This window comes from Talpa europaea (assembly GCF_964194135.1).
Source record: "Talpa europaea genome assembly, chromosome: 1".
Taxonomy (NCBI): Eukaryota; Metazoa; Chordata; class Mammalia; order Eulipotyphla; family Talpidae; genus Talpa; species Talpa europaea.
Genome location: NC_140073.1, coordinates 31,107,697 through 31,126,592, shown reverse-complemented (window position 1 = coordinate 31,126,592; position 18,896 = coordinate 31,107,697). Strand labels below are relative to the sequence as shown.

The 18,896-nt window shown below is 44.3% G+C and overlaps 1 protein-coding gene across 5 annotated transcripts in view; it reads left to right on the top strand.

Annotated features, from left to right (window-relative positions):
• NAV2 (neuron navigator 2) overlaps positions 1–18,896 on the top strand; it is a gene marked incomplete at both ends in the record, with an annotated part of 712,365 nt that overhangs the window by 612,010 nt on the left and 81,459 nt on the right. The gene's annotated exons all lie outside the window — the stretch shown is intronic.

Below are 18,896 nucleotides of genomic sequence, written 5' to 3'. Positions count from 1 at the left end.
ACTGGCCACCTCCTAATGATTAAACACTACACAAACACCCAGTGACCAAGGTGTCCCACCATAAATGGATTGTAAACCAGAGGGGGCAGCAGCCAGCCCTCCCATGAGGAGGGAGGGAAGCTGGAAAAATGCTTTCTGCCCTAAATCAAGTCCTTCCGCAAGTGCTCGGAGAACAGACCCAGACCTTCACTCTAACTGAGGGAGAGAGGGAGGTCAGGGAGGGGAGAGGTGGGATTCTGAGAGTGGAAAATAACAAGTCCTTCCTCCCCTCACCCATGCTAAGTGCTCTGTGCTGTGCATTAGTGTCCATCATAACCCGATCACGGAGGGGGAAATAGAATGAACAGTTAGTGGGGCTGGATTTATTTATTTTTTTTAGTAAAGAATCAGTGTCTTTAATAATCATTCAACAACTTGAAGTTTGTCTGCCAGATGTGCTCTAATTCCCTAGTGTTTTTTTTTTATAAATAATAAATTTTATTTTTATATTCCCCATACAATTGCAGCCCCCCCCATTCTGACCCCAATCCCTCCCCTCCCGCCCCCGCCCCCCTAAAAGTGTCTCTGGTTCATAGTTTTTTGTTGATTTTGATTTTCACTTTCTTATAGTTAATCATTTTCCTGGTCCCTTATTTAGGTTTTCTAGATTCCTGCTATGAGTGAGACCATCCGGTATTTTTCTTTTTCTTTCTGGCTTATTTTGCTGAGCATGATCCCTTCCAGCGAGTGGGGCTGGATTTAAATGAGATCTGAAATGATGTTCCATGTCATCTGCATACCCATCCATGAGGGGGAAAACAGTCACCATCACTCTCAGGGAACAAGATGCAACTGACTCAGAGAGGCTAGGTCACTTTCTGGAGTCACACAGCAAGCAGGACCAGAACGCAGGTCCTCAGGCCCTCCAATACAAGCTCTCCTCGTTGTCTCAAATGGCTCCTAGGGATCAAGAGACTGAGGACCAGGGGTGGGACGTTGTCTCTCCTCGTCTGTCTGTACCCACTTTACTGCCCCACCCTTTGTCTAGGTTAACTCCACTTGACCCCAAGGAGTAAAAGAATCCACTGGCTTCTGCCTGGTGCCTTTCCAGTAAGGAGACAGCTGGGCCCGACTGGTGGGAAAAATGAGGGGACTCACACCCACCTGCCTGCATGCACGTCCACACAGGAGCTGCAGATGTGAAGCAGACCCTCACCAGCCTCTGCGAGTGAAGGATGCGAACAAAGCCCTCAGTTGGCACCAGCTATTTTAACTTATTAGGGTCCATTGCTTCTGTTCCTCAGCTGGTGATGATTATCACTTAGTAGAATGGCTTGTTGTATCTGGTCAGGAAAATTTAAGAAAACGTTGAGAACTCCATCTAGTCTGAGTAAGCCTCTAACCCTGCATGTCAGTGAACCCCTAGAATCCCTAAAAAGGGACTCTCAAACACCAGGGCTCTTTGAACTCGAGGCTAGAGACTGTTTTAGACCTTACAGAAGCTCACGTGGGATTTCCAGCAATAGCTGTTAGCATGCTGGCCTGCATTCCCCATCGCGCCTGTCCCTCCTGTGGGTTGGAGGGTGAGCCTGCCGAAGCTACAGTGTCCTCAAGATATGTAACCCGCATCTTCTGTAAAAGGGACACAGTTAAAGGCTTCTGCTGTGGAGTTCACTGCACCCTAAAGAACCTGGCAGCACTTGAGATGTGGGGCACTGGCTAGAGGAGCCCAGCGGCCCTCCTGCTCCCACTAGGGAAATGACCGCCCATGCTCGTGGATGCAAGCAGTGACTCCAAGGGATACTGGGTGGTTTTGATGTTGTGATCAGGTTACAGCTAATTTCAGAACCTCCTTCCACCAGAGGCTCAGGCTTACTAGTCTCATAAATTCCCTCTCCCTGACAGTGCTTTAGAGTAACTTAAGGTGGTGCTGAAAGAAAATAGCATCTAAATCCCTCAGGTTGCTTTTCAAGTTACAATATTAGCTTCCAACCCAGCCTGCACTGGCCACAGCTCGTCTTCCCGATGCAAAGACAGGGCCTCTCATCCACCCGCCTTTTTGTCCTTGCACTTCTGTGGATGCAACATGTCGAACCCAAGACAATATAATGCCATGGGTAAGAGCAGAGGCTCTGGAATAGCTTCTTACCAAGATATTAGCTGGGAAACCAAATCACAGCTCAGCCATTTACCAAATGACTTTAAGTACATTCATGCAGATAATAAGAGGTGCTTTTTGGTGGGAGGGAAGCCTCCCTGTGAGAATCCCAATAACTGATAGCTGTTATTCAGAAGGAAGATTCAGTTCCAAGGCAGGGAAGAGGTGGAAGAGTCTCTTGATTCTTCTCACCAGACTGAGCTCCTTGAGGACAGAGAAACACCCTGTCTTAGCCTTTCAACAGTGAGGGCCTGGGAATACACTGTCATATTCTAGATCCTCAATAAATATTTGAACGATTGCAACCCCAAGTGGTTCTGTTATTTTATTTTTTTTTTTAAGATTTATTTTTTATTTATACAAGAACTGAGGTACAGGCCAGATGCGCGGGAGGGTGAGAGGATTCACTAGAGACAGAGCAGGGAGCAGAACAGGCAGACTGAAGAAATACACTGCTGAGGGGAGCAGCAGGCGAGACAGGAGAGGTCTGCTGCACCATGTGGGTATCTCCCTGGCCGGCCGGGAATCGAACCCATGCTGCAGAGGCTGCGGACAGCTTCACAGCACTGCGCTCAACCCGCTGTGCCACCGGGGAGGCCCGGTTCTGTTATTTTAAATTGTTCTTTAGAAACAGAACAAGGAGTGATGATTCCCATCTGCAATGCAGGAGGTATTCCATAGGGAGAAGAGCCTGAGAAAAGGGAGCTGACATTTCTGAGCATGTCCTGTGCTCCCAGCACTGGGCTGAATGCTCTCAGGATTTCACCTCATTTCATCCTGCCCAACTCAGTCCTGCCAAGTGGGTGGGACCTTTATTTGAAGCGACCTTCTCCAGCTGTCTAGCTCAGACACTGGGCAGGCAGTAATAGTAGCAGCAGCAACTAACGTGTGTAGTACGACTATAAGCCACGCACTGACCCGCATGTACTCAGTTAATCCTCATGAGAGCCCAGTGAGGTATCTTCATTTGAGGTTTAAAAAGGGGTCCGTGGTTGCAAGTGGAACTAGAACTGTTTCCCAGAAAGCATTCAAAAAGGTTTTATAGAAATAAATATTCAGGGCCTCCCTGGTGGTGCAAGGGGTTAAGCACAGTATCGTGAAGCTATCCACAGCCTCTGTAGCACGAGTTCCAACCCCCGTTGGCCAGGGAGCTAACCCACATGGCACAGCAGACCTCTCCTGCCTTGTCTGCTGCTCCCCTCAGCAGCGTGTTTCAGTAGATCTGCCTGTTCTGTTCCCTACTCTGTCTCTGGTGAATCCTCTCACCCCCCACATCTCTGGCCTGTACCCCAGTTCTTGTATGCATAAATAAATAAATCATTAAAAAACACAGAAATAAACTTTCAAAACAGAATAATTAGTTTATTAAAATAAAATGGTGGCACTTCCTTTCCTAGAAGTTTTTAAAATGAGCCGTGCTGCCCTGAGGTCCAGAGTGTGTAGAAGGAATTTGTTCTGGAGATGGAGGGTCAGCGGGAGAGCAGGTGTGAGTGCCTTTGGGGCTTAGCCTCGTCTCTGTACATTGATCAGACTGGCAGTCTTATAGTCACTGACCTGCCCTTCTCTGCAGTGAAATGACGTGTGAGATAAGCTGTCTGTCTAAATTTAGCCAGCAGAGTGTATGCATGGTTACCAGGAGAAGATAGGCTTGACAGGTTGACTGGAGAACAAAAAGCAGTCCTTGAAGAAATCAGTTCTCCTTTGAAAGGTAAGTCAGACTTGGTGTTTATCCCCAGGAAGCCTGGGGTGTGTGCTCATTGATCAGGGGCTTGGGAGAGAGGTGGGCACACCAGGCAGAGGTGCCATCCACTGGGGCCTCAGCTATGATCATATTCCAGGGCCAGCCAACATTCGGGTATCTGTCCACAATGCCCAGCCCCACACCTGGGGTCCTTTGTTTACGGTGCTATTTAGAATTTGTCCACAAGTAGAAGAGGACCCTTAAGCTTTCCAAACCTTGTGCAAGTCTCATGAGGTTGGTCTGTGCAGGTCCTGTGTTGTGGAGGCAAAGGAATAGGATCTCAGCCTGTGGATTTTCAGCTTACATCCAGTATTCTGCTTCCAATTTCCAGTTTTCTCTCCTAAAGAATTTCACCTTCTGCTAAAATATGCATCTGTCTGTCTTTATCTGTGTCTGTGTCTCTTCTCTTTCACCTTTATGCTCCTCTTCTCAGCTACTTCTTGAGGTCCAGTGCAGATAGCCAACAGATTCAGGGGCACAGACAAGAGCAGGCTTGCAGTTGGCATCTTGGACTTGACCTGTAGGACTCTGCTCAGGCAAAGATAGAGGATCAGATGAAAATCATTCACACCCTGGCTCTGTCCACCAACAGACTGGAAAAGAAATTACCCAGAGTGGGAGATGACTAAATTTAGGCGTGTGTATTTCTCTTTCTGCTGCTTGTGCTTTGATCCACTTGGCAGTTGAAAGTTGAAGTTCTTCAGATCTTTTTTCCCCGCCGGTTATTTTGCTAGATAAACCGTTTGCACAGAACAGTACGTGTGCCCGCACATGCTTAATTTCTCTGGCATCTGATAAATGTTTTCAAACAGGGTAACACTGGAAGCACTTTTCAGTACCTGAAAGTGCTTTGGGTAAATAGAATGGATTCTTTTCCTCGAAGGCTGTGATGACTGCTTTTTCATAATGGATAAGATCATTCTAACTTTCTTTCTTATCGCTTGCTTCCTGTTCAGCTATCGTTTCTGTTTCTTCCTGCCATGTTTGCTGGCACTGGAGACTTCATGTTCTCAAACAGTGTCTGTGAGTCTTCCCCAACTTTGAGGTGGGAATTTAGAATTCTTTGTATTGAGATATGGGGTAAAGCAAAAGCCTGGGTTGAGGAAGCTGAAGATCTGAAAACTCACCTTGGATTTAACACTAAGCTCTGTGACCTCAGACACAGACCTCTGTGCCTCAGACCTCAGGCACTTCCTCTCTGCCTGGGCTCATCCATAAAATGAAGAAATTGAAGCAAGTGGCCCCTAAGTTTCTTTTCAGATCCAAACTTGTTGGGTGACCTCAGTTCACCAGATCCCCAATCCTGAATAAGATTAGGGACTTGATCATTGAAGATGAACTGTATGCATAGAGCTGAGCTGAGTGCTTGTTGAAATCAGTGGTGTCTGAAGGAAGACTCCAAAGACTTCAACAAATAGGCCTGTGGGATAGTGTTGTAACTTGCAGTTTTCCATGGAGTAGACATAATAATTTTTAAAATGCTAAATTTGTCAAGGAAATTAGTTAAAATGCAAGCAACAGAGGAAATTTCTGAACTGGGAAGCAGAGCAAGGATAATTTTCCTTTGGTATGCCTGATTCTTACAACTTTTCCAGCAGCTGCAAAACATGTCTGAGCTCCCTGATTCCCCTCAGTATAAAGTTCAAACTCAGTTACTGGGCTGTCTGTGAGAACTGGCCCCCATTATTTCCTACTGCTCCAGCCATACAGAACTACTTGCCATACCCTGAAAGTATTCTCTGTTTTGCTTCATAGCCTTTGCAGAGACCATTCTCTACCTACAGTGCTCCTTTACTGTTATTCACTACCCCCCCCCCCATCTTGGCCATAAGTTGGTGCTTATCCTTCAGGGTTCACCTCCTTGGGAGAGCTATGGTGACCAGACTTGAGAGAGAAATCCTGTATTGTCAAACAATTAACAAGGATGTAAAACAGTGGTTCGTCATTTTAAAAAAAAATTTTTTTTAATTAATGTCACCTCCTCCAGGAAGCGTTCCATAACCATCCCTCCCCATAGACCAGATTGAGAAACACTCCTATTTGCTTCCTTTATATCTTGAATTTTTCTTTATCATACATTATATGTTAAGGAAACACATTATAAATGTCTACTACCCACCTGTCATCTATATGCTGAGAATTTTGTGAACAAGGACTTGCCTTATGCCCATCGGAAGGAAGCTCATTACCCAGGCCAAGCCACATAGGGTACCTGCTCAGACAGACAGATCAGCTCCAGTTCATACAGTTCAGCTTTCTCCTAGGGTCAGAATTCACTTCCATGTCTGCCCATCCCCAAACTCCATCTCTTTCATACTCTGTAATAAGACTTTTCACCTTGACTTCATTGTCCCTTCATTGTGAAGAAGTTTTTTCGCTCAAGATACCTTCTATGATCTCTTGAGGAGCAGTGGGGAAAAGTGGAATCTGTGTCTCATTTGATTTAGAGTCTTATTTACCAGACTGCCTGCGCCTGGATGAGACCGAACACTGGAACTTGCCTTGCGTGACTTAAACAGCTCAGGGCCCACTGTCCTAAAAGGGGCTCAAGATCAGCAAGCCTCCTCCTCCACACAGTTTGCTGTGACCTTCCCATCCCAGAGGCATTTGTGAGATGCGTACATCAGACATGGTTTTTCTTTTTTTTTTTCTACAATGTGAATTTGAAATCCAAACATACCTCATGCCTTTTGGATCCCAGCAGCTTTAAATGCCCTTGGGTTTTGTAGAAAGGGACCCAAGTCTATAATATATGTACAGATGTGGCTCTTATCTGAATGCAGACATGCCTCTCATTACTGCTAATTGCAGTTCTACCACCGGGGGATCTGGGCTTCAACCTCCTAGTTCTTTCTGTGACTGGTAACCTATTTTACAGCATTGGCTACTTAGGATACATTACAGTATCTTCCAGGCAGCCGCTCTTTAGGTAAATTAATACCTGGGGGTCTTTTTCCTTCTCTAGGAAACCTTAAGTACTATAGCAGGCTTTTATTTAAGACTGTGCAAGGCTTATTTCACCAGATTGCTATTTGGAAGTTCTAACAAAACACCTTTATGAATAGCGACTATAATACCCTTAATCCACTAGACTTCCTGACTTTTTAAGCTAAGTGAATTGCTCCAGTGAAATCAGGCTCTCAGCTCCACTCTCTCTCTCCCCAGGCAGTCTTTGCATCTTCAGGACCAATGCTCGGGGTACAAATTCTTTCTTGTTATAAGGACACTGAACTAGAAAAAAACCAGGAGACACCGTGCAGTTATGATGAGATTTCTGTGTCTCATTAAGGCTTCACATTTTTAAAAAAGTGATTTTTTTCCTTATCAAAGAAAAAACATAAACTTGCTTTATTATGGAAAAATAAAGAATACAGATAAGCAAATTTGAGGAGAAAAAGGAAAGGTCATACTCTCATCTAACCCAGAAAGAGCACCTTCTTGGTGAGCACCTTCTTGCCTTCCAGACATTTTACTATTCATGTCACCCCTTGCACATTTAATTTTTAAAAAGGGCAAATATTTTTTGAACACAAGCACTGTATTCTAAGCTCTAGACAAGTACTGATTCTTTTTTTTTTCCACAATTTTTATCAAAACTATTTTTTCAAGAAGGTAATTTTTTGCAATTTCTCTAGGAGTAAGAATCCATTGTACAGGTGATGGAAATTATCAAATTATGCAATTTGCTTAAGCAATGTGTCTGCAGCCAAACAGCTAGAAGCAGCAGAGCCAGGAAATGTAACTCCATCACCCTTAATTTTCACTGCTACACTCCACAGCTTCTAAAAAACAAGTGTTTTTTAATCTGGTTGTATAATATTGGCACAATGATGGGTATTTTTTTTTTACCCAGGATTTATTGGCATCATATTTGTTAGCCACACAATATTGCATTCTACAGAGGAGCCACAAATGATTAATGTTTTTTTCCTACTGGTGGATATTGGATATTTACTCCTTTTGTTCTTATAGACAACAATGCAGAGACCATTCTTGCATCAGATGCATGCACACTGGAGTGGGCTGCAAATAAAGCCCAATATTCTATGTTTTCCTTGCAATTCTGACAGTTGTGTGTGCAGCAGCACTGCAGGAGGACATAGTCTCAAGTATGTTCTGACTTCTGGGGATGGGGCGCCCCTGAACCATTCATGCTCTTCTGGTATCCATACTACTGCATTGTTTTGGTAGCATATTTGGAAGAAGATTGGCACAAGAATGGAGTTTCTGTCTAGGCCCAGCTAGCTGTCTGCAGCTGAACCTACACATTTCGTGTCAGTTTGCGCTGTGCTCTACATTGAATGAGAGTTTTTCTTTTTCTCTCTGAACTTAAGTGAAAGTCCAAAACTAGAAGCTATTATGAAGCTGCCTACCCATAGAATCAGCCCCTCCTGGAGATAGGGAGGACGGAGATCCATAGAGAAAGGGTCGTTATCAACAAAGTGACTGTTGGTGATATGCAGAAAATTTTACTTAATGTGCCAAGCAACAGGCTCAAGGCAGAATTCAGAGGTGATTATGTTGGTTCCTAGCATTGGCACTTGCCTAGTGGGGTCTTACCAGCAGTGTGGACTTGGCCAACTTATTTAACCCACCAATCTCAATTTTCTCATGTATGTCAGGGATAGCACTACTACTTAAGAGTCTCCAAAGGGTTAGACAAGAACCAGAGAATTTAGCATAGTAACCACCATGTTGATAGGAACTTAAAAAAAAAAAATCCTAAAAAGGATACTGAATTCATAAACGTGGTAGACTTGTATCTAGATTTCTGCTTTAGTACATACTAGCTCAGTCACCTTGAGTAGTTTATCTAGTCCCTTGAAGTTGTACAACACCTGTAATTTGGAGGTAATAAAATTGGTCTTACAGGGATATTATGAGTTTTGCTATCAATGTTGTACATCCCTGGCATACAGTTGGTTTTCATGATCCACAGGAAAATTTGTAAGTCCTTACTATGCACCGGTCACCCTGTATATTTCTCTTCTCCCGTTCAAAACAGTTTCCTCTTAGAGACTCACAGGCAAAAGGAAGGAGTTTTATTCTTTTTTTTTTTTTAAGATCTATTTATTTATGCATGTAAGAACTGGGGTGTAAGCGAGAGGTGCAGGGGGTAAGAGGATTCACCAGAGAGAATGGGGAGCAGAACAGGCAGACTGACTGAAGTACACTGCTGAGGGGAGCAGCGGGCGAGACAGGAGAAGTCTGCTGTGCCATGTGGGTAGCTTCCTGGCTGGCCAGGGATTGAACTCTTTGAGGATAGCTTCATAGTGTTGTGCTTAACCCCTCAATCCCCAGGAAGGCCCAGGAGTTTAATTTTTAACCAGTCTGTAACTTTTCAGCTAGCCTCTTCACTAGGCAAATACCTAGAATGAATTGGGCTCTTTGCCAAACTAATTTTTTTTTTTCTTTTTGAATTAAACAAGATTGTGGTTTAAAGATTGTGGAAGGTTTTGTGAACCTACTTTATAGTCCCTATAAACTCAGAAGGGAAACAATGAAATACCAAAGCGAAAGTCCAGAACAGGTTTTCTTACAAGAGACTCACGGGGTTGCAGGCAGGACTCTGTGGGATGAGATATTTATAACATTTGATACAGACCCGACGCCTAGAAAGTCTGCTGTAAATTCAAGGATTGTCTCCAGCTGGGGGACAGATGGAGCCTGAGTCATATTCACAAGGTAAATGAATTTTCTTTTGAAAAGGGATTTCAGTGGGAGAGCTGGGAGTGTGGGCTTACAAACCCTCATACTTGAAGGGGACTCAGAGAACCCCTGGGGTGGCAGTCTGCTCCATGACCAGGCAAGTAATCTGAGATCCACAGTCAGGAAGTTGGCCAGAGCCAGCGCAGTGACCCATGTGGGACAAGAGCTTGGTCTCTGACTCCTGTTCTGCTGTTTTCTCCATTGCTCTGCAGGGTTCTGTACGGGGCAAATCTGTGCATCCTGGGGTCAGTGGGAGAATTTTGGATGCATGAAGTAAACTAAGACCAGGGCCCCCATAACTGTTAGCTCAACCACAGTCTACTGGGTGCTGCCCATGATGGGCATTTCCATGTTTCCCCTCCAGTCCCTGCCTTTCCAAGATAATTTATCTCCTTCCTGCCCACCTGCCCTGTCCCTCATTATCTCACCCTGCAGTGGACATACTCAAGGATGCCCTTGCAGCTGGAGCCACGTTAGAAAAAGCCAAAGAGTAACCTGGAAATATTTCATTCATTACCCATCTGTCTTAATAAACAGGCCAGCTGCAAAAAGAAATATTTGAACTCTCAGGATTCTCCTCCTATGTATCTATAACATCATTCCAAAAAACACCTGCTGAGAGTCAATGGTGTTATTTTAAATCACCTATAATTTTTTAAAGGAACAAATTGCTACATGAATTTGCCTCTTCAGATACTTTTCCTTATATTTCTTTCTAAATAACCAGGTTCTTTACCGTGAGCAAGGATACATGAAGGCTGAGTGACAAATTGTTCCCTGAAATAACCGATGAACAAACTTTCCAATCTGCTTATTACTTGTAAATGGCCCTGGGAACAGAAATCCTTGTTGTTGCTGCTGTTAGCCAAGGGTGTTTGGGGTAGTGTTTTATGGAAAAATCTAGATTTTACTATGTAGAAAGCTACATGTGGGCACAAATTTTAAAATTCTCACCACATTGTCAACTTTCGGCTTGCACGGCTCACCCATATAGGCAGCAGGACATAGATGCTTTGGACTTTGTGGCCAGTAACTTTCTCTCTCCCTCTGTATTACCTGCTCTCAGTTTACTGTTCTTTTCTTTCATGGCACCCATTGTGCATTGCAATTCATGCAGTTAGATGTATTTTCTTTCAATTGACTGACTGCTGACTCCAACATGTACCAGACCATAAGCACCATGAGGGTAGAGAGAGACCACCTCTCCTTTGCATACCATTATTTCCCCCCGCATAAAACCTGGAATGTAAAAATCAACTCCTGAGAAATATTTGAAAGAGAACAGTTACTGGAAATCCAGAAGGAACCCTTATATCATGGAATTTGGTAAAAGGGTGTATCTAGGTTGGGCCAAACCCAAAGGTATTAGAAGCACTTAAAAGTCTCTGGGATTACCCATAATGGCATCGGCAGACTCAGTGTCTTAGTGCCATCTGTTGGCATAGTGACCTGGAGGTATTCACTACTCTAACCAGTGCAGCTTCATGGAAACCAAACACGAGTTGGCATCTGAAGGTGCAGGCTTCAGTCTGTCTCTTCTAAGTTGTATGACTGTGAAGGATCCTCTAAATTCTCTGAGTTCCAGGTTGTTTTTCTGTAACATAAGGATAATAATATGTGTCAGAACAGTTCTGAGAATTAAATGAGATGCAATTTATAGGCAGTAAAATCTATAAATCTGAATTACTGTTAAAAACAAGTTTGGCCTCCTGTGTCATTTGTTGGAACTGCTGTCATTTAGGAGTTGATATAGCTCATTGGCACCCTGTTAGAAAAGACATCTCTGATATTGGGTTGAGGATGAAAGTCAGGATTTGTGATTTTAAGCTGAAAATGCTGGCACCCATGGTAGTGTTCTGCAGCCTTCTTCTGCCAAGGTTTTGTTAACAAGCCTCAGGTTTCAAATTCTGAATGGGAGGGGAGTAAATAGGGATAACAGATTGGCTACTCTTCCTGATGAATAATGCCTTTTGTTTAGAGATGAAGAAGTGTGTGTCCCTTTCCCTGTGAGTGCCCACAAGTATGGGCTCCAGACAATACCAGGAATTAACCAACTGAAGGCACCAGAAAGGCAACTCCACAAGATAAAGCTTTGAAGCCAAAATGCAGCTCCTCTGTCTTTATAAGCCTGCAGGACAGTATCTTCTCACTAGGAAAATAGGGCAGGGCCCTCAAACTGTATACGTGCAAAGAAGCCAGTTGGGAACCAAGTAGAATCAGAGATTCTGCATAAGCACCCCAACAGGGAAGGGGGGTTTCTCACTTACCCTGTAGGTCCTTGAGTCCCAGAAAAGAATAAACTGTAGAAAGAATGAAAGTATAAATGTCACTACCTCCGGTGTCTTTCCTGACCTCTCTGTGCAAAGGAAGTACCTCCTGTGTCTCTCATTCCCAGCACCCTAATTATTTCCTTTATTGCCTTTACTATAACATCCAAAATGGTTTCTTGTTTGTCTCCTTCCAGTAAATAGCTCCATCAAGATCAGGGCATTTTCTTTTACTTGGTTTCATTCCCACTGTCCAGTTTGGTGTCTGGTGCGGATTTGACACCAAGTGGATGTTGGTTGAATGTTGTTTATTGCTTACCCCAAAGTTACCTGATTTCTTACAATTTCTGTTAAAAAAATTAGAAATTTCCTAGGGTTAACTCTTATACTTTGAAGGCTTTATTAAAAACCCCTGGTATATTTCCCCTCTTTCCACTGTCTACTGTAAATCTCACTCAGTGACGTTCCAGAGCAGGCAGTGCCATGCTCCTTGATTCATGCATTTGCTTCTGATCCCTTATCTTTCCATTCTTGTTCATCCGTTCAGGGGAGCCTGCTGTCTTTTCTCTCTGTTATAATATATAAGCAAGCCAGATGAAAATGACCCAAATGAGTACTGAGACTGACTTTCAAACTAGGAAAGCAGTCATAACAGTGAAAGTAGATCTTGTACAGAGTTAGTGCCATAAAACTAAGAAGTAGGGCCTCCCTGGTGGTGCAAGGGGTTAAGCACCGCACTGTGAAGCAATCCACAGCCTCTGCAGCATGAGTTCGATCCCCGGCCAGGGAGCTACCCACATGGCGCAGCAGACCTCTCCTGTCTCACCTGCTGCTCCCCTCAGCAGTGTATTTCAATCAGTCTGCCTGTTCTGTTCCCCACTCTGTCTCTGGTGAATCCTCTCACCCCCTGCATCTCTGGCCTATACCCCAGCTCTTGTATGCATAAATAAATAAATCTTAAAAAAAATTTTAAAATAAATAAAGGTTTAGTTTTTAAAAAAAATTAAATAAATCTCAGAAGCAGCTGCCCTTGACCCGGAGTTTAGTGCAGACTTCCAGCAAATCCCCTAAAATTGTGTATAAAAGGTCTGTCTACAGATTTTATAGGGACACAGACCTGAGTTTCTATCAGATTCTCAAATGGGTGTGTAACCAAATAAAAGATTAAGAACCACTGAGCTCAAGTCCTTGAAAGTGCCAAAATTTCCCAGGAAACTGCTCAGAACATTCTGTTCCCTGTTTTGTCCTCTACCAAATTGGTCCAGGACCAATTAGACACTAAAAGGAGATGCTTGACATGAAAGTAGACAGCACTCTTGTCCTCAAGGAGCTTACTGTTTTTTGGTGTTTTGGGTTTTTTTTAATTTTTAGAAAATACCAAAAAAAAAACACCACTCCCCACCAAAAAGATAATATGTTCACTTGTAAGTATCACAAAGTACCATACAGTGGAAAACAACTGGGCCAGAGCCTTGGGAGAGGGCCGTTTGAGGATCCAAGTATGTCCATATTTGAATGTGATGAAGTGGGCCAGAGCACATAGGGCCTTCCAGGCCAAGAGAAGCAATTTGGATTTTGTTCTAAGTTTCCTGGAAAGCTTTTAGAGGGTTTAGGCAGGAAGGTAACTCCATCTGTGTATATTTGAGAAAGATCACTGTCGCTGCTATGTGGGGGATGGAGCCTAGCCAGGCAAGAAGAAAGTCTGAGTGATCAGGGAGATGGCTGTTGGAGGAGAGAGATGTCAGTGGCGTGGCTGGCTAACTGTGGTTGCTAGGCAGTGGTCAGGTCCAAGGTGTATGGCGGGGAGGGGAGGGGGGATATAGCTCAAAGGACCTATTAACTATATAATGGATTATATGGTAGGCAAGAAGGAAGAGAGGATTAAGGAGGACTGCTGGGTAGTCATACATTATCGACCGAGATGGGGAGGACTAAGACGGTGGGGTGCAGACACACTGAAAATTGCAGCCATAGTTACGGATTAGGTACATTAGATTTGAGATATATTGTGTATGCAAAGGAGGCCAGGATAAGGGCCTCCCCGGTGGCGCAGTGATTGAGCACTGGGCTGCGAAGCTGCCTGCAGCCTCTGCAGTGCTGGTTCGATCCCCGGCCACCGGTGAGGGTCCCACATGGCGCGCAGACCTCTCCTGCTGCGCCCGCTGCTCCCCTCAGCAGTGTACTTTGTCAGTCTGCCTGTTCTGCTCCCACTCTGGCTCTGGTGAGTTCTCTCACCCTCCCGCACTTCTGACTGTACCCAGTGCTTGTATAAATAAATAAATCTTTAACCAAAAAAAAAAAAAAAAAAAAAGGAGGCCAGAATAAGAGAGAGAATCTTGAAGTTTCTATGGAAACTATAGAGAGACTTTAGTGTTGTCTGTCTATATCTAATATTTGAGCTGTAGGTGAGATCATCTAGGAAAAGCCTAGAGAAGAGAAGGAGACTAGGGCCAGACCCTGAGACCTGGAGGACAGAGAAGGAAGGTGAGCAGAGGAACGTGAGCAACACAGGATGATGGCGTGTAAACCCTAGACTCATTCAAGAAGGAAGAAACTGTCTGCCATGCTTCATGCTGCTGAAAACACAAGTAAGATGAAGACCATTGGTTTTGGCAAGAATTAAACATTAATGTTCTTGAGAGAAACAAATCATTGTTTCGGTGAAGTAGTAGCTACACCGATGGTTATCTTCCATAGCATGCAAAAAAAGCTCCAACTGTATTATGATTTTGCTTTTTCAGCCTGCCTAAATTTTAATCTGCAGCTGCAAGAAATTCAGAGCATTTCATATTAATGATGTGATTCCTTAAACCACAGAAGGGGGCTGAGAGAAGCCCCCACACCACTAAGCACATTGTCATGTGCAATAAAGCTGCACTTGTGAAAACTGTACACAGTCAAAATAATATATGTGTTGTAGAAGATTACGTGCAAGGAGATTTTATGCAAGGAGAAACTCCATTTATTCACCCTTTGGTTACATCCTTTCTCAGACTAAGCCAAGATGCTTCCAGTGACTTTCCGGGCTCCACTTTGGCACCCTCTTCTCTCCCTTTATCCTTTGTCCCTCTCACCTGAACTCTTGTTTGGCTCCGTTTGGTTCACTGCTCACTCTGCTCCAGTCACTGGACTCTGGGTTCTTGGAATGAAAGTGCAAGTTGTATCCTATATCAGGACCTTTGCACTAACTGTTTTCTCTCATGGAAGGCTCTCATCCCCAGATATTTACATAACAAACTTTTGCACCTCTCTCAGGTCTGTAAATAATAATCCCCACAAAAGATTTTTTTGTTTATTTATTTATTTATACAAGCACTGGGTACAGTCAGAAGCGCAGGAGGCTGAGAGAATTTACCAGAGCCAGAGCGGGGAGCAGAGCAGGCAGAAGGACTGAAGTACACTGCTGAGGGGAGCAGCGGGCGGCAGCAGAGGTCTGCGCGCCATGTGGGACCCTCCTCCAGTGTCCGGGGAGCAGCCGGGGATTGAACCAGCGCTGCAGAGGCTGAGGGCAGCTTCGCAAGCCAGCGCTCAACCGCTGCGCCACCAGGGAGGCCCCCCACAGCAGATCTTGACTACCCACCCTATGTAAAATTTCAGACAACCCTCTTTGATAAATCACATCTTCATTCCTATATTACTTTTTTCTCATTGGCATTTATCTCTAACACACTGTATAATTTACCTGGTCTCGTTTATTTTATAGCTCTACCACAAAGAGCTAAATTCCAGTAAGGTAGGGACATTTTTTTCTATTTTGTTGACTAGTGTATCCTCAGCACTTAGAGTAGTACTTGGGACCTTGCAAGTGCTCAATAAATATCAGTTAGTTGAATGCAAAAACAAATCAACAGACATCCTTTATCTTGGTGGTTAGTCTGGATTTTCAGATATTAAAAAATAAGGAACTGGGCCTCCCTGGTGGCGCAAGGGGTTAAGCACTGCACTGTGAAACTATCCTCAGCCACTGCAACATGAGTTTGATGCCCGACCAGGGAGCTACCCTCATGGTGCAGCTGATCTCTCCTGACTCACCTGCCTCAGCAGTGTATTTCAGTCAATCTGCCTGTTCTGTTCCCCACTCTGTCTCTGGTGAATCCTCTTGCCCCCCACACCTCTGGCCTATACCCCAGCTCTTGTATGCATAAATAAATAAATCTTTAAAAAAACATAAGCAACTACTATAGAAAACTGAAATGTGTGTGTGTGTCCCATAGTCACTATCCCATAACACCCAAATTAACCCAGAGGTCAGCCAGATTCTCAAACAAGTCATGTAAAGATAAATTCTGTTTCAGGGATAGAGGAGAAGGTAACAGGAATGGCTCAAAGCACCTTTGTGAGCCAGAGCCTGAGTTAATCCTGAATTTTGTCTCAATAAATCTGGACTACAGTCACTTCCCCAAACTCACCCTTCCCCCACCTCTGGCCTCTGTCCTCTGTCCCTCACTCCCCACTGCAGATGCTGGCGGCAGTTCTTCAAGATGGGGAGGACCCTGAGGGGTGAGATATGAATGATTCACTTTAGTTGGCACTTGCTCAAGATTACGATCTCTGCTCCTAGACCTGGTTTCTTTTTCATTCACCTGGGAAGCTTCACTGGACCCTCCTTCCTTTTCTGAGCTGACCTTTTACTCCTTCCCTCTTGGACAGTGAAAGAATGGTTCTTCATTCCCCTTTGAAAGGCTTCTGTTTGCTGAGCAAACAATGACCACACAGAGACCCAGTTTAGAGCCAGTTATTGCTTCCTACACACACACACACAGACACGCACGCGCGTGCATGCACACGTACACGCACGCACGCACATACACACACACCCACAACCCCCCATTCCCTCATCCTTCTGTAGAGGCAGGCCCAGCCAAAGGGAGAGCTTTTTGCAAAGAAAGTCTTTGAAAGCTGCCAGGAGCCAGCCGCTGGGTTTTGGGAGAAGGGAGTAAAGATTTTGGAGAACATCTTAATCCTTCTTCATTTTGAAATAAAAGCTTGTGACTATCACATAATTTTGCTTTTGAATTCTCAATAGTAAAACAGTTGTTCATTGTTCACAGCATCTGTTTACATAGTTCTTTCTGAATTCCTTGATTACAGGTTTTAATAGGGATTAGTCAGTGCAACCCCTTCCCATCCCAGAACTGGGACTCTCTCCCACCCCAACTTCCCTCCCAGCCTCTGTACCATAATGTTTAAAGTCATCAGGCATACACGGAACTTTTCAAAAATATTAAGTAGCAAGAGGAATTAATGCATATTTTTGTTGGCCCTGCATCAAAAGTGACATCACCGGAAATAATGTATGTCATTGTTAACGGTCCAAATAGGTATCTTCTCCCCTTTGGCTTCAGAATTTATCTCTGGGGGTTCATCATTTCAATCAAATTCTTTGCATTCAGTTGTTGCTGCAATGAGCTAAGAGATGTTGATGTCAGTGATTTTTATGTCATTATTTTTGCTGAAAAGACTTACTCCAATGACTGAGGACAGCCCTTGAGGATTTAAAATATTTCTTCACACTTAGATTTTATTCAACTTGTCCTGCTATTCCAGACTCCCCTGGGACCATATGAGGGCCCTTCTACTCGGTGTGTTACGGTAACAGTTTCAGAGTTGGTGTTAGCTTTTGCTTTGCTGAAACTTTTCACAGCTGACTAGATTCTAGCACTCAGGCCTGACCCCTAGCTCTTTCAGCACTTTGGGGGTTAATTTTGTTGGTGGATCAGATTTCTTTCCTGGGCTGGGGAATGGCGATCTCCTGGCTGGTCCTTCAGTAGCAGAGTTGCTGCTGCCTGGGATTCCCTGGCCAGAGGTGGGCTGGCTTGACTGGCTGACCGAGTTGCCATCCTGAGATTCATTCAGCTGCTTTGCCTGCATTCTCTAAGGACCAGAATGTAGTGAAATGCTCTGGCCTAGGAATCTTACAAGGTAGGATGATTTCATAAAAATTGTTGGGATCTGGGGCAGGTCGAGGGGCTTGTATTGCCTTGTCAGTCCTTGATGGTACTGGAAAATCCTGGCAGAACTGCCAGAATCCCCGTGGGCTATATGATGAGGGAGTACTGGTTGGGAAAGTCATCATCCTTTCCCTCCTAACCCCCACCTCCTTTCAGGCAAACCTTGGTCGTTTTGGAGGAAGTCTGAGCATTTCCCAAATGTCCTTGGTCCACCTGGACGTTTGAGTAATGTCAATATTTTCCAAGCCATCTTATCAATTTAGGCTGCTGAGACTGAAAAACTGGGCATTGATCACCCCGCTATTTTAGATCCTTATTCAAGGCTTTGGGGAGCCCTTTGAGCTTGGGTGGTTGAGGAAACTGGAGTGAGGCAGCAGGGTCCCCAGGCAAGGACTACCAGTGGTTCAGAGGCCTCTGATTAAAATGACTTGCAGTGGAGGTTTTGTTTGGAACTCAGAAGCCCAGTGAACTTGTGGCTGTGTTTGCTAATACTGCAAATTACTGGGTGGGTGTTTTTTTTTTTTTTCTGGAAACTCTGCTCCAGGAACCACGGCTTGGGAGATGTAAGCATGAGTACTGTTCTTGTTTATAGGAACTACAATAAAGCTGCCCCAAAAGGAGCATTTCTATTTTTAAGCCAGACAAGGGGAGGAGAAAACAATATGCATTACTGTTATTTTTCCCCCTAACATTACCACCTACTACATGCCAAGCATCTAACCAACATTTTCTCATTTACATTTCATTGCAAAGTAGCAATGTTACCAATTTTGAGGTAAGGTATTAGGAACTAAGAGAGAATAAGTAACTTGCTCAAGGTCACCCAGCTCATAAGGGGCAAAACTGGGATAGGAACTCAGGTGCCCTCAGCTACTCTGCCTGCCTTGTTGGGCTTGGCAGATGACTCGGAATGGCTTTAGCTCTAGGTTTCAGTGTGGATGAAGGGCGCTTTTCATTGTGGGGAACTCACCAGAGGCATGATACTCATCAGCATAGCCTACCTGAGCTGCTCAGATTCTGCTTGCTCTGGAAGGGAGCAGGCAGAATATGAGGAAGCAGCCCTGCTTTCACGAGGGACTGCCTAGGAGTTC